We start from the raw sequence: 12,899 nt of genomic DNA on the forward strand, positions 1-12,899 counted from the left end.
ACACTTATTTAAATTATTCCAAATCACCCCTAAGGATTGTTTTGAGAAAATAGTTAAGAGTTGGTTTTTGATTTTTTTTTTTTTTTTAAAATGTGTAAAAGTATCTAGAGATGATGTGATGTAAAATAGGTTAATTTTAATTTTTTTTTTTTTTTTTTTTTTTTGAGAACAAGGTTAAAAATTGAAAGATAACTTTTAATCATCATTTCAAAATAGCCCCAAGTGAATAACAAATACACTTGTACGAATTTTTCTCTTTTAAGTTGTTGATTTTATAATAAATGACTTTTTTTATTAATAAATTATTAAGTTAATTAACGATTTTTAATCATATAGAAAATTATTTCAATTACGAATTGAAATAATTTTATATAGTATGGAAAAATAGTTAAAAAATTTATTCGATTAATTCTATTAAATAAAAAATTATGACAAGAAAGTATTTGTAATTACAGAAGACAATTTGTATGGAAAATGCTATAAATCCCAAATGAATTACCAAATTTTTTACCAAATCGTTCACATGTGGGACCCACACACATGTGATTTGTGTAGGTACCACACCCATGTGAAAGATTTGATAGAAAATTTAATAATTTATTTGGAATTCCTAGCATAACTCCAATTTGTGTTTATAATAAACTTGAAAGAATGTGTTTATAATTTATATTTTCAATGTTTACTTTAAAGTAAATTGCACTGAGCTCCTTAGAAGTTTATGACAATTATAGATATTCTATCTTAGTTTTTCAGAAAGATCTTGGTCTTTAAAAGAGGAATTTAGTAGAAAAGCTTTTATCCTAAATTTGTATTCCAATAATCTTGTTTGAAATATTTGATATACTAGAATTCCAAAATTCATATTTTATACTTTTTACAGACATTAAGGCTTTGTTTGGAAACAGATTATTTTAATAATTTTTTAACTTTTTATGAAAAAATATGTAGAAAAATAGAGAGAGTGATGTGACAACTTATAGTAACTTTTTGACTTTTTAACTAAAATATATAGTTGACAAACGAGGCTTAAGTATTAAGGGGATGTTTGGCAATCAATTAAAATAGTCAAAAAAATAATACAAAAAATCAACTCATTCTATCTAAATTTTTTACGTGTTTTGGGGAAATTACAAAAAAATAAAAAATAAAAATCAAAGTTTATCTATTGTAACAAAATAAATTTTTAATTTTGTTAATTTAAATCATAAACTTTTGGTTTATGTTCAATTTAAACTAGGGTACATTACACTGACATCCCTTGAGATTTAATATAGTTACATCTCACCCCCTGACGTTCTGAAAATTACATTCTCACCCCTGTGGTTAATAGTCTCATTTCACAAACCCATGTTTATACAAAAGGCAACAACACGTAGTAAAAAAATAGAAGAAATTACATTTATAAAAAAAATAAATAAATAAAGCAAAGGAAAAAAAAAAAAAGATGAAGTAAAGCAAAACAAGAAAATAGAGAGTGCATGAATTCAATATTTTCATTCCGTCTAAATAATTACAATGACATGGGTTTAGTATAATTTCTCAAACGTTAGAGGATGATATGCATTAACCTCAAATCTCAGAGAGTGTAATTTGTCTATTTTGCATTAAGTAAAATCAACGAAAAAGTGCATATTTTAGTTATTAAACTCAATGTACATTGAGTTTAATATATATATATATATATATATATATATATATATTGTTGGTTTTAGTTAACAAAAATAGACAAATAATTTAGATGGTGTTTGATAAATTTGAAAACTAAAAACTAAAGACTGAAGACTGAAAAATTAAATATTAAAAATTGAATGCTGAATTTTTTAAGTTGAAAAGTTGTTTGATATAGTGCTTAACTAAAAATAAATTGTTTGATAAGTATAAAATCAAGTTTAAAAATAATTATTTTCAAATTGTATGTTTGAATTTTTATATTATGATAGTGGTGATGTTAGGGATAGTGGTGATGGTAGGGATAGTGATGGAAGCACTAGTAAAGTAATAATGGTTCTTATGATAACAATGACAATAGTGATAATGGTAGTGATGGTGATGACGACATGATAGTGGTGGTGGTGGCATGATGGTGGTGGTTGTGAGGGTAGCGGTGGCATAATGGTGGTTGTAGTGGTAGAGATGGAGGTAATGGTAGTCACAATAGTAATAGCGATGGTGGTGTTGGTGGTGGCAGCAGTGGCAACGGCAACGACAGTGGCAGTGGCGCGACAGTGACAGTTGTGTTGGTGGTGGGTAGCGGTGGCGGTAGGTAGTAGTGGCAATGGTGATGATGGTAATAAGTTTATACTAGTGTATATTGATACTTATATTTAATATTTATAAATTCAATTAAAATTAAATAAATTTCATATGAATTGAAATCTTACATTTTAATCTAAGTTTTAAAATGCACTTCAATTTTTAAGTGAAATCAATTGTAATTATCAAACTGGTTTGATTGATTACTTAATACATTCAGTTTTAAATGCTGAATCAAAATATTAATGTTTCAATTAATAAAATTAAAAACTTAAGATTTATGTTATTACAATGATTAAATCCAAGGTTTTTTTTTTTTTTTGTTTTTTGTGATTATTCCTAAAAAAAATCAATTCTTAAACGAATTCTAAGTTTCATATTCCATTCCTGAAAAGAGGAATTCAATTACAAATCTTTTTTTTTTTTTTAAATTTGTATCCTAATAAATCCTGTTCTATTTTTTTTTTGTTTTTGTTTTTAATGGATAATAAATCCTCTTGTTGATCTACCAAATTATAAATCTCATATTTTATATTTTTTTATGAATATTATGGTAAGAAAATATTTTCTTACCGGTTAGAATCCTTGTTTTACTGATCATAATTATATTTCAAGTGTCGAAAAAAGAATTGTGTGGATATAATATTATTATATGAAATATATATAATATTGTATATTCATGAATAAGGTTCTCTTTTCTTCTTTCTTTTTTTTTTCTTTTATAGAGAGATTTTATTGACTATTTCCCTCATCTACCGTAGAATTATAACAGATATCACGAAAATTAAAAACTAATTTTCATCTTTTTTTTCCATGAATAGTCTGCCATGGTCAATAGCTCTAGCAATTCCTTTTAACAATCAACAAAGTGTGGCCTCATTTTGGAGCCGACGTTAAAGATTCGAATGGTATAGCACTAATAAATTTTAAATTTGGACATGTTAATCCATTTAGTCTTAAAAGTTTTTTGTTAGACTAATAGGTCCTATTTCCCAAGAAGCTTACTATAGGCCTTTTTATAATTTCTCTTCTTTTCAAACATCAAGCATTATTCATCAAACATCAAATATTAGCAACGTCAGGATTATTTATCAAACATCAAACATTAGCAACGTCAGGATTATTCGTATAATGTCGGTGAAAACATTAGCGACGTTAGAATTATTCATCCAACATCAAACATTAGCAACGTCAGGATTATTCATCATACATCAAACATCATCATCAAAACAACATTAAAAATAATGATTAAATAATTTTTTAAATAACGATTAAACATCAAAATAACGATTAAAATAACATCAAACATCAAAAATAACGATTGAACAATTTTTTCTGATCAAACATCATCATCCTAACAATTTTTTTGATCAAACATCATCATAACATCAAAAACATCTCAAATCGAAACCCAGATCTGATTCGGAACACATCTCAGATCGAAACCCAGATCTGATTCGGAACACGTCTCAAAAACCCACGTCTCGGATCGGCTCTGTGAGAAATAGAGAGAGGGAGATGGGTTCAGAACCCAGATCTAATTCGCGGAGTAGGAATGAGGCCTCGTACTCCACCACCTTCATGTTGAGTGCGATTCGAGGCCTCATCATGAATGGGCTTGGCCATGCTCCCAGAACTTTTACTTCGCTTTTCGCCATTGTTTCCAGAGAAGAGAAGCAAACCAACAGTGGGTAAAATACTGTTGACGATGCACAATGGTGTGTACGTGTGAGATGTGTATTTGGTTTGCATAAGCAAGCATGTTACGATGAAGATTTAAGACCACATATGTTTGATGTTATTTGATGATGACGTTGTGATGTTTTGATATTATTTTGATGATGATGTTGTGATGTAAAAAAAGGACTAAATGGTTTATAAAAAAACACTCAGGACTAGATGGAGTAACATTTTTCAATACGGGATTTATGAGTAATTTTTCTTTTTTTAATATTTGTTAAATAGAATATATATGTAAAAAGTTAAGATAATTAAACATTGATATTTATAGGCCGGTTTGGTTTGTCTCTGGAGAGATAATTTTTAAGAAACAATTTTAAAAATTTGTTTGCTTGAATTTTTTTTAAAAAAATTCAAAATCACTTTTCTCTTTATTACGTGTGAATCAATCATTTTTTGTCTCTCATATTTCCTTCTCTCACATTCTACCTATAAAATAATCACTTTTTGCTCTCACACACCTATTTATTCAACAAAAAAATAAAAGGTAAATTACAAATACAATCCCTGAAGTTTAATTAAAATGCAAATCGCCCCTGTAGTTCTGAAAATTATATTCCACCCCATGAGGTTTTTAATTTCATAATAAATCACCCCTTTTATTAAAAATCATCATGTCAATTAATAGTTTTTAATGATGTTAATATATTTCAATTAATAATTTAGGTAATTTTATTATTGTATAGGAGAATAATTATGAATTTTATTTTTTAGTTAATTCTATTAAATAAAAAATTCTAACAATGGGGCATTTGTAATTTTTCAAACCACATGGGACAATAATATACTTAAGCAAATCTCAGGGAGTGTATTTGTAATTGACCAAAAGAAACAAATAAATAAATCATTCCAAACTCTGAAATTATTTTAAAAATATACAGTCAAACAAATTTTTAAATTTTGTAAACTCCTTCCAGAAAATTATTTTTTAAAATTGTTTCACAAATACAAACCAAACATGTTTGAATCAAATTTATTTATAAAAAAATAAAAAATAAAATTGACAACAATTATAATTTCAAAAATAACCATCCATTAACACAAATGTGATTCAAATATATAGATACCAAAGTCCGATGATTTTAAGGGTAAACTACTAATAGGTCCTAATAATTAAACTTAATTCTCATCAAGTCTTATAGAAAGAAGTTCTAATAAAATCGTCGTTAAAAATAATTTTTTGTTACGATTTTTTGCATGTCGTTAAAAATTAACAATTAATTACTTTTTTTTTAATCATGATTTTTATAAGGGCCTGGCTTTGGTCCAGTCCGCCATCGAACTGGATCGTGCTGTTGGGCCCGTGGGGGCCCACCACGGGTCCCGTTTGAAAATCTGAACCGTTCAATGTGTATAACTCGTCGAGTACTATATGATCGTGAAAAATCACGTTGATCGGATATCGATAGCTATGTGATCAAATTAGTTTTGTATAAAAAAATGGACGGTGAATAAATTAACGGTTGATAAAAAAACTGTTTTGAACACATAGCAATCGATATCCGATCAACGTGATTTTTCACAGGAATATAATACTCGACGAGTTCTACACATTGAACGGTTTAGATTTTCAAAACGGGACCCGTGGTGGGCCCCCACGGGCCCAATAGCACGGTCCAGTCCGATGGTGGACTGGACCAAAGCCAGACCCTTTTTATAAATTGTCACTAAAACTTACAATTAATGATTTTTTATGTGACAATTTTCAAACTATTGCTAAAAGTTGAAAATTTGTGACATTTTTTGTGACAAAATTGTTAAATTATCGCTGAAAATTAATAATTAGTGATGTATTTTAATAGTATTTAATGAAAAACGTCATTAATTATCGTAGGATCTATTGAACAATAAGTCGATCTATTAGGATCTACACGGATCTACATGTAAGTCCTTTTATTTTAATTTTTTTACATAAATATACTTTTATAGTGGTGATTTATTTATGCCCCATTATAGGGTTGTTTAGTAGTGATTATTCGGCTTAGTATATTAGCTACGTTAGACTTTGTTGACCATCTAGATTTTGCAGGTTAGCAATCTATTTGATAATATAAATATTTTTCATATTTATAATTACGCTTATATTGGTGGATAAAATAAATAAATAAATAAATAAATAAAATCTGTTCTGTTCGCACTAAATGAGTATTGCCGTGACAGACAAAATTTCAAAATAAGGTCTAGTCTTTTTCCTTTTCCTATTTTTCTTGAGGATTTTTTGTAGGCAAGTTATGTATTTTCACATTGCAAAAATGTGTGAAACTTCACAATTTTTTGTCCAAGAATTTTTATATTTTCAGAATAAAAAGTAGTAAATGTTTACATTTTCTATTGAATGACTTACAATGTCACATTATTTTGGGTAAATTACACTTTTAATTTTTGTAATTTGACTAAAATTTCACTTTGGTTCTTATTGTTTCACTTTGATCATTTCATTCAAGTTAGAGATTAAAATTAATAATTTTGGGATACTTATTAATGTCTTGAGGTATACACGTAGAAAAAACTTATAGAAATTTGGATGAAAGAATCAAATTGAAACTGGACTCAAACTGTAACATCTAAATTGTTCAAATTGTAACAATAAAAATCAAAATGAAATTATTTTTTCATTTCTTTTTTTATATTTTAACTTTAGAAATTAATAAAATGGGCCACCTATGTGATACCTCAAAGTCTCTAATTGGCAACACATGCCGAGCATATGCCAATAGGGTGCCACTTGAAGCAAATGAATTAATCTGACAAACCTTTCACAAAAGGAATAGGAATTCAATTCCATAGGAGGTGGTATATAATTCTTTGTAGCTTTTCTCAATCAACTTCACATTTGAGAATGGGTTTAGATTCTTTTAAATTGGCCGTTTAAATTTAAGAGTATTGAGGTTTGGTAGGTTTATTTTGGAATCAATTTTAATGATTCAAACTGTTTATATTTTAGTACTTGTTGAATAATGCAAAAAATTAAAATAATCAGACATTGTTAGTTATACGTTTGAAACACATTTGTATTACAAAAAATAATTAATTACTTTTGAAATTATAGTTGTTTGTCACAAATATGATTTAAATATATATAACGATATTCGATCATATTAAATTTTTGCATACATAATCTACTTAACAGGTTTAAAAAAAATAGTTTGGATCATCAAGATCGGCTCCAAAAGGAGCCCATCAAACCCAAATATTCTCTCAAATTAAATAGCCAACTTAAAAGAATCCAATCCATTTGAGAATATATACCTTTGAATTTATTTTTAAATTGTTTGTTTGTTTGTCCATTTTAAATTGGTAAGATGCCAATATCATCGTAAGTATACTTTTAATATTAAGGCATAAAGTTCAATTACAATACATATCATGGGTGCATCAATGCTCAGTCTCCAAACTCCGTATCCTAACCACTCATAATCATATCATTAAAATTTTAATTTAACCTGAAAAAATTCAAAATCATATCATTAAAATTTTAATTTAACCTGAAAAAATTCAAATAGAGAAATTTTAAACTCAATGTGACAAACACATTAAAGAATTATAAAGAAGGTAAGTTGCGGGTTATTATCATAACGTTGGGACCACATCCAGTGTTGCAGCAGAATTGTGGGTCAATAGAGATGGACTAAAATTAGCAATTAACTTGAGATTGAATAACATTGAAATTGAATAACGTTGGAAAATTTTATTTTCATACATTTATTTATTTCTATGCATATTATTTCTCAATGTATACACTTATAAATTTAATTACGTATTATTTAAAGAGTTACTATTAACACCTATCTTATTTCTTTGGACTCCCTAATTCTCATTTTTTTTAATTATAATTATATCATGTAGTAAAATTATATTTACGGGGCAACCTTTAATGAAACACTCACCTACCAAATAAATGCTATTATAATGACATTCTATAATATTGTACACTCACCTCCAACTGCACCAAACCATTCAACAATGGATGAAGTCCATCTTCATCACCAACTTAAGCCCGAAACGTATTTCTCTTCATCATTCAAGTCGTTTCAAATCGTTGCACTATTCATACCACTTATCAGTTTAATATTTCACCATTGAAACTTGTGATGGGCAAAAATCAAACCACTTAGGTTGCGGTGGCGACGCAGTGGATATAGCTTGATTTCTAACCTGAAAAACACTTAGATAAAGGTAAAAAAAGGGCAGCCGGAGCAACTTGGGGACCTTCTGATGCCTAAGTCAGTGACTAAGGTCCAAGATTATAAGAGTAGGGTTCAGGTTGTAGTCTCTGTGTACTTCAATGGTGTTGATTGCTTCGCCTTTTATAACTGGCTCCTACTAGCCGTTGTGGGCTATTAGGCCTCTCCTTACTCCTTAAGTCAACCTTATTTCTTTAGGAATTATGTTCCACCAGCTACAGATTTCTAAGAGTTGGTTGAGTCTACGATGGGACATGGGTTGACTGGGTCTGCGCCCTTCTTGGGCGTGCTGTCTACCGCATTTTTTCTGTCCTAAAACTCCTCTGGCCTAGTCTGGTCCTAGGCCTTAATTATCCTGGGTTGACCTTCCTATCGCTAGTCCAGGACTTTCAGTCCTGTCTCATCCTGATTTGTTTTAGCGTCTCACAATTGCCCCCCAACTCTGGCTTCTTTTTTCTTTCTAGGTTGAAAAAGGAGTCAAAGTTTTGATTACAATTGCAGGTATTTTGCCCATAATCCTAGAGCTTCGTGCCTATCGTTTTAATTTTCAAACCACGGGATGTCCTTTCGCCTATCGTATGCTTCAAGACAAGTGGCCTTACGCCGTTAGTCTCAAACTGACGCGTCTGTCATATGAAGCGACGGGCACGTCCGTTCAAAATTATTCTTGGCGCTATAAATTTCCCACCAGAGACCTCCTTCCCTTAACACTCACTAGTTCCTTTTGGAAAAAAGTAAGAGAGAAGATTCCAGCTATAGCGCTTTTAATCCGACGATCTTCCGTTCTAATCCTCTTTTTGTTGACTGTAAGTCTCATTATTTCTCTCCTATTTCTTGACTTTGTTCTTTTTTTGGTCTTATAGGCAAGTATCACATCCTTCTAGAATCTCATTCCTCCTTGGTCGCCTTCCGCGAGCGATCTGGCATCCCAAATGATATCCATATAAGTTTGCGGAAGGATGTTGACAACCTCAAGGGTGGCCCAGATTACACTTATATACCCCTTATCGCCATTACTGAGGGAGGGGTAAGGTTTTCCCTAAACCCACTTTTGAGAGAGTACATGTGTTCTTGGTCCCTTGTCCCTATTCAACTCTCTCTAACATTTACAGAGTTGTGAAGGGAATTTTTGAGTTAAATCGAGACCAGGGCACCTGTAACTTGCTTTTCGTGCTCCTCAGAGGGGTTTAGTCTCCTTGGATACGATAACCTTACAGTTCAGACTCCCGTGGTTCTGAATCTAATTTCACAAGTGCAATGTGAAAGAGAAAAAAATACAAAAGAGTTCAAATCTGGCAAATCTTTAGAAAATCCATTTATCATCAGAGATGCCAAAATGGACTGAATTACCAGATTTCAGAGTCGACACCTAAATATTTTTAGGAAATTTAGGAAACCCGTGACTCATGCTAAATGCCACTTATCTATCATCACCAAAGTGTCTCGGCTCAGAAACTTAGATATGAGAGGGGAAGGTCATGAATTAAGCACCCCACTCACCCGATCAAAGATTGGCCTCTACTGATCATGATGTCATTTTTATATACAATATATGCTCTTGTTCTGATTATGATGCTAATTTTTCTATGTGAGACACACAAGTAAGACCAAGTCACCCATTTTAGAATGTTTTGATTTCATGTTTGTTTTGAAAAGTGTTTTGAATATTTACCACTTGAAAAAGTGAGCTCATATGTATATTAATAAAATTATCCCAACTTAAGCAAATTAGCCTTCATCCATAGGCATTCAAAAGATATTATCAAATAAGCACATAGCTTCATAGTAACATGCTTGATATGGCAACACAAACATACATGCAATATGCTAAAGCAAAAACGCTCATCTAGTACTCAATCGAGGCAAGCCAAAATAGAAGAAAATAGCTAGAAAATTGCCCACCTTAATATGCGAATGACTAATGCAACACATTCAAATTACAACTACTAGGTTTGGTTTATTAACATGGCATATGTCTCAATGCGAAGTATGCGATAGCGCATGTATTCAATTAAGTAGGAAATGAAAACAAGGTGAGAATGATGAATCGAACCTAATGCATGCAAAAATGGATACAAGTCATGGTGATGGCATGGAACCAAAATGTGATGCTATATGTAACCGTCGTAAGCAAGTAAATAAAAGGGAGAAAGAATGGAGGTTGGAAGACATACACAATATTACAAGTTTGCCCTCATACAAGAGGGTCCGAATGTCATAATTAACTAATTATTACAGCATCAACTAAATGGAGTAAACTAATTAATTGATTATTACAAATTCAAATGAATCTAATTAATTTAAACATACTACTATCAAAGGATTAATTTTAAAGAGACCACGGGAAATGAAGCGTCGCACACAAATGAGAACGTCCTCCCGAAAACCTCTCTATTTTGCTGCCAAAATCTATTCTGTTTGCAGTCAGAAAATTATTCTGTTTTTGTTCAAACTTCTGCTCTATTCTGTCATGAAAATGACATTGCCTGCATAAAATAGGGTGGTCAGCCGGCCTTGGAAAGTGGTTGGCCAAACGGAAGGGTGGCCGGATGGCCACTGTTGTTTATTACTGCCCTGCTGCCACATAAATGAAACAGAGTAAAAACAAAGTGTTTCGAAGAGATGTTTGTCCTCTCTGCCTCTCCCTATCATGAAACTGATCAAGGGATGAGTAGGTTCAGTTCGCAAATCATCAATATTCGCAAAGTTGTTGCGTGATGATTTATGAATCGATAAGACAAAGGCTCAATAAATGGAAATTAAAGACCAACAAAACCATCTTCCTATCATGGATTTACCTCAAGGGAAGTGGTAGACATTGATTCTTGAATCATTAACATTACAAAGAGTATGTAATGATTTCAAGACTCAATGGGTTCAATATAACGTCCAATTGAACCTAAGCCAATTTTATTATTATTGTTAACCACTTTTAGTCCAATTTTAACCTTTTCTGCATTACCTTGCCATTCTTTATTTTTTTATTTTTTGTCCAAAAGTGATAATTACGTCCACTAATGAAGAGAAGTGTCAAATGAGAAGCTGTACTTAGCATGAGAGAGATGTAATGTCCTGGTAATGAACCTTCGAAGAGATTAAACCATTAAGTATGGAAGGTCTCTTTCTCATGCCTTAAACAACAATCAATTGTTTGAAACAAATCTTTAAAAAAAAAAAAACAAGAAACGAAAGAGGCTGCAGAGATGATTATTACAAGTGTGAGTATATGTATGAAAACTATGGAATAAAAAAAGCCATCAACTCAAATAGATTGGTGTTTAAGGCCTAAACCACCAAATCTATGAGAACTTACAACAACACATGCATAATATTCAAAGCATAAAGTAAATAAACAACTAAAACAACCCCAAAACTAACAAAAACAGTGTTGAAAATTAGTTTGAAAAGCTAGAAAAAGCAAGTAAAAGAAGAGGAGAACAAAGCTAGTAAGCAAGCCTATGGAATGGTAGCTAACCCCTCCACTTTTTGGACCTTAAGATCACATGTTTTAGTCTCTGAAAATTCTAAAAAATAGTAGCTAAAAGGTGATAAACAAGTGGGAAACACAAGGATAGAAGCTACAGAATAAGGTTCATAGAAAGGTAGTTAACTCCTCCATCTTTGGTAGCTTTCAAATCACAAGTTTCAGCCTACGAAAATAATCCAAAGACAGTGTAAAAACAACAAGAAAAGAGAAGGAAGAAGTAGTGTAAACATGGCAAAAAGTTATACCTCTTGAAGGGGAGTTACTCTTTGGTTCACAAACCACCAAGTGATCACCCTTAAGAGTTAAAAATCTGGCTCAATAATCTCAGCAAAGAGCCTCAAATTTTTGGTTTAGGAAGTGTATGTATTGTGTATGTATATTGCAAGATAGAGAGGGAGAGTGTTTTACAAGTTTTTGGCTCTTAAAATTAAAAACATTTTCTAACCCAAAATCAAGCGGGGTGGTCACCTATTTATAGAAAAACAGTTTCCTCAATTGAAAATATTTGTATGGAGCCAATTGGTGCAAGGCATGCACATGGAGGGGACAACTGGCAGTAAATATCTGCTTGCCGAGAAACATGGCCGGCCGGGCAATAAAATTGGCCTGTCGGTCACCTGTTGGCCAGCAGGCTTCTGAGTGGTCAAGCTAGAAAAAATTAGGTTTTGGTCCAAATGAGGTGCAAGGTTTTAGCTTCTGAAACTCAAAATCGAATTTCTTTGCTGAAGAAATTGAATGGTTTGTATAGCGTACTAATTCATCATTAAGTGTTCACCATAAGGCGCCTAAGTCTTAAGGACGGTCAAAAATTGAGTGTCTACAATTGCTCCTCTTTGACAGAGCTCGAAGTCATGAAATGACGTGAGTGAATGTCAAAGTCCGAAGAAGACCCATTTTGACAAGACCGTAAGACTTGAGCAAACAAAAAAAATGTATATACAGTTGGTTGAACTCGAGAGCTGCCTAAGTATCCCTTTGCAAGGAATCAAACTAGCGTAATTCAAGGGTAGGATGCAAATGATACACAATGCAATGCAATAATCTAAACCACAAACAGTGCTTACGACACAAATATCATAAAGCAATGAGGATGCAAAATCAAACTACGTTTTACACAAAAAAGGTGTCAAAACCCTCAGACCATAATTCTTGTAGAATATGCGCGTACACATGCAGAACTATGCCTTTTGCAAAAAGAGTACAAGTAATTGGGTGATATGATACAAGTGAGGAAT

The sequence above is a fragment of the Camellia sinensis genome, chromosome 5 (assembly GCF_055761805.1).
Source record: "Camellia sinensis isolate YWXY chromosome 5, ASM5576180v1, whole genome shotgun sequence".
NCBI lineage: Eukaryota > Viridiplantae > Streptophyta > Magnoliopsida > Ericales > Theaceae > Camellia > Camellia sinensis.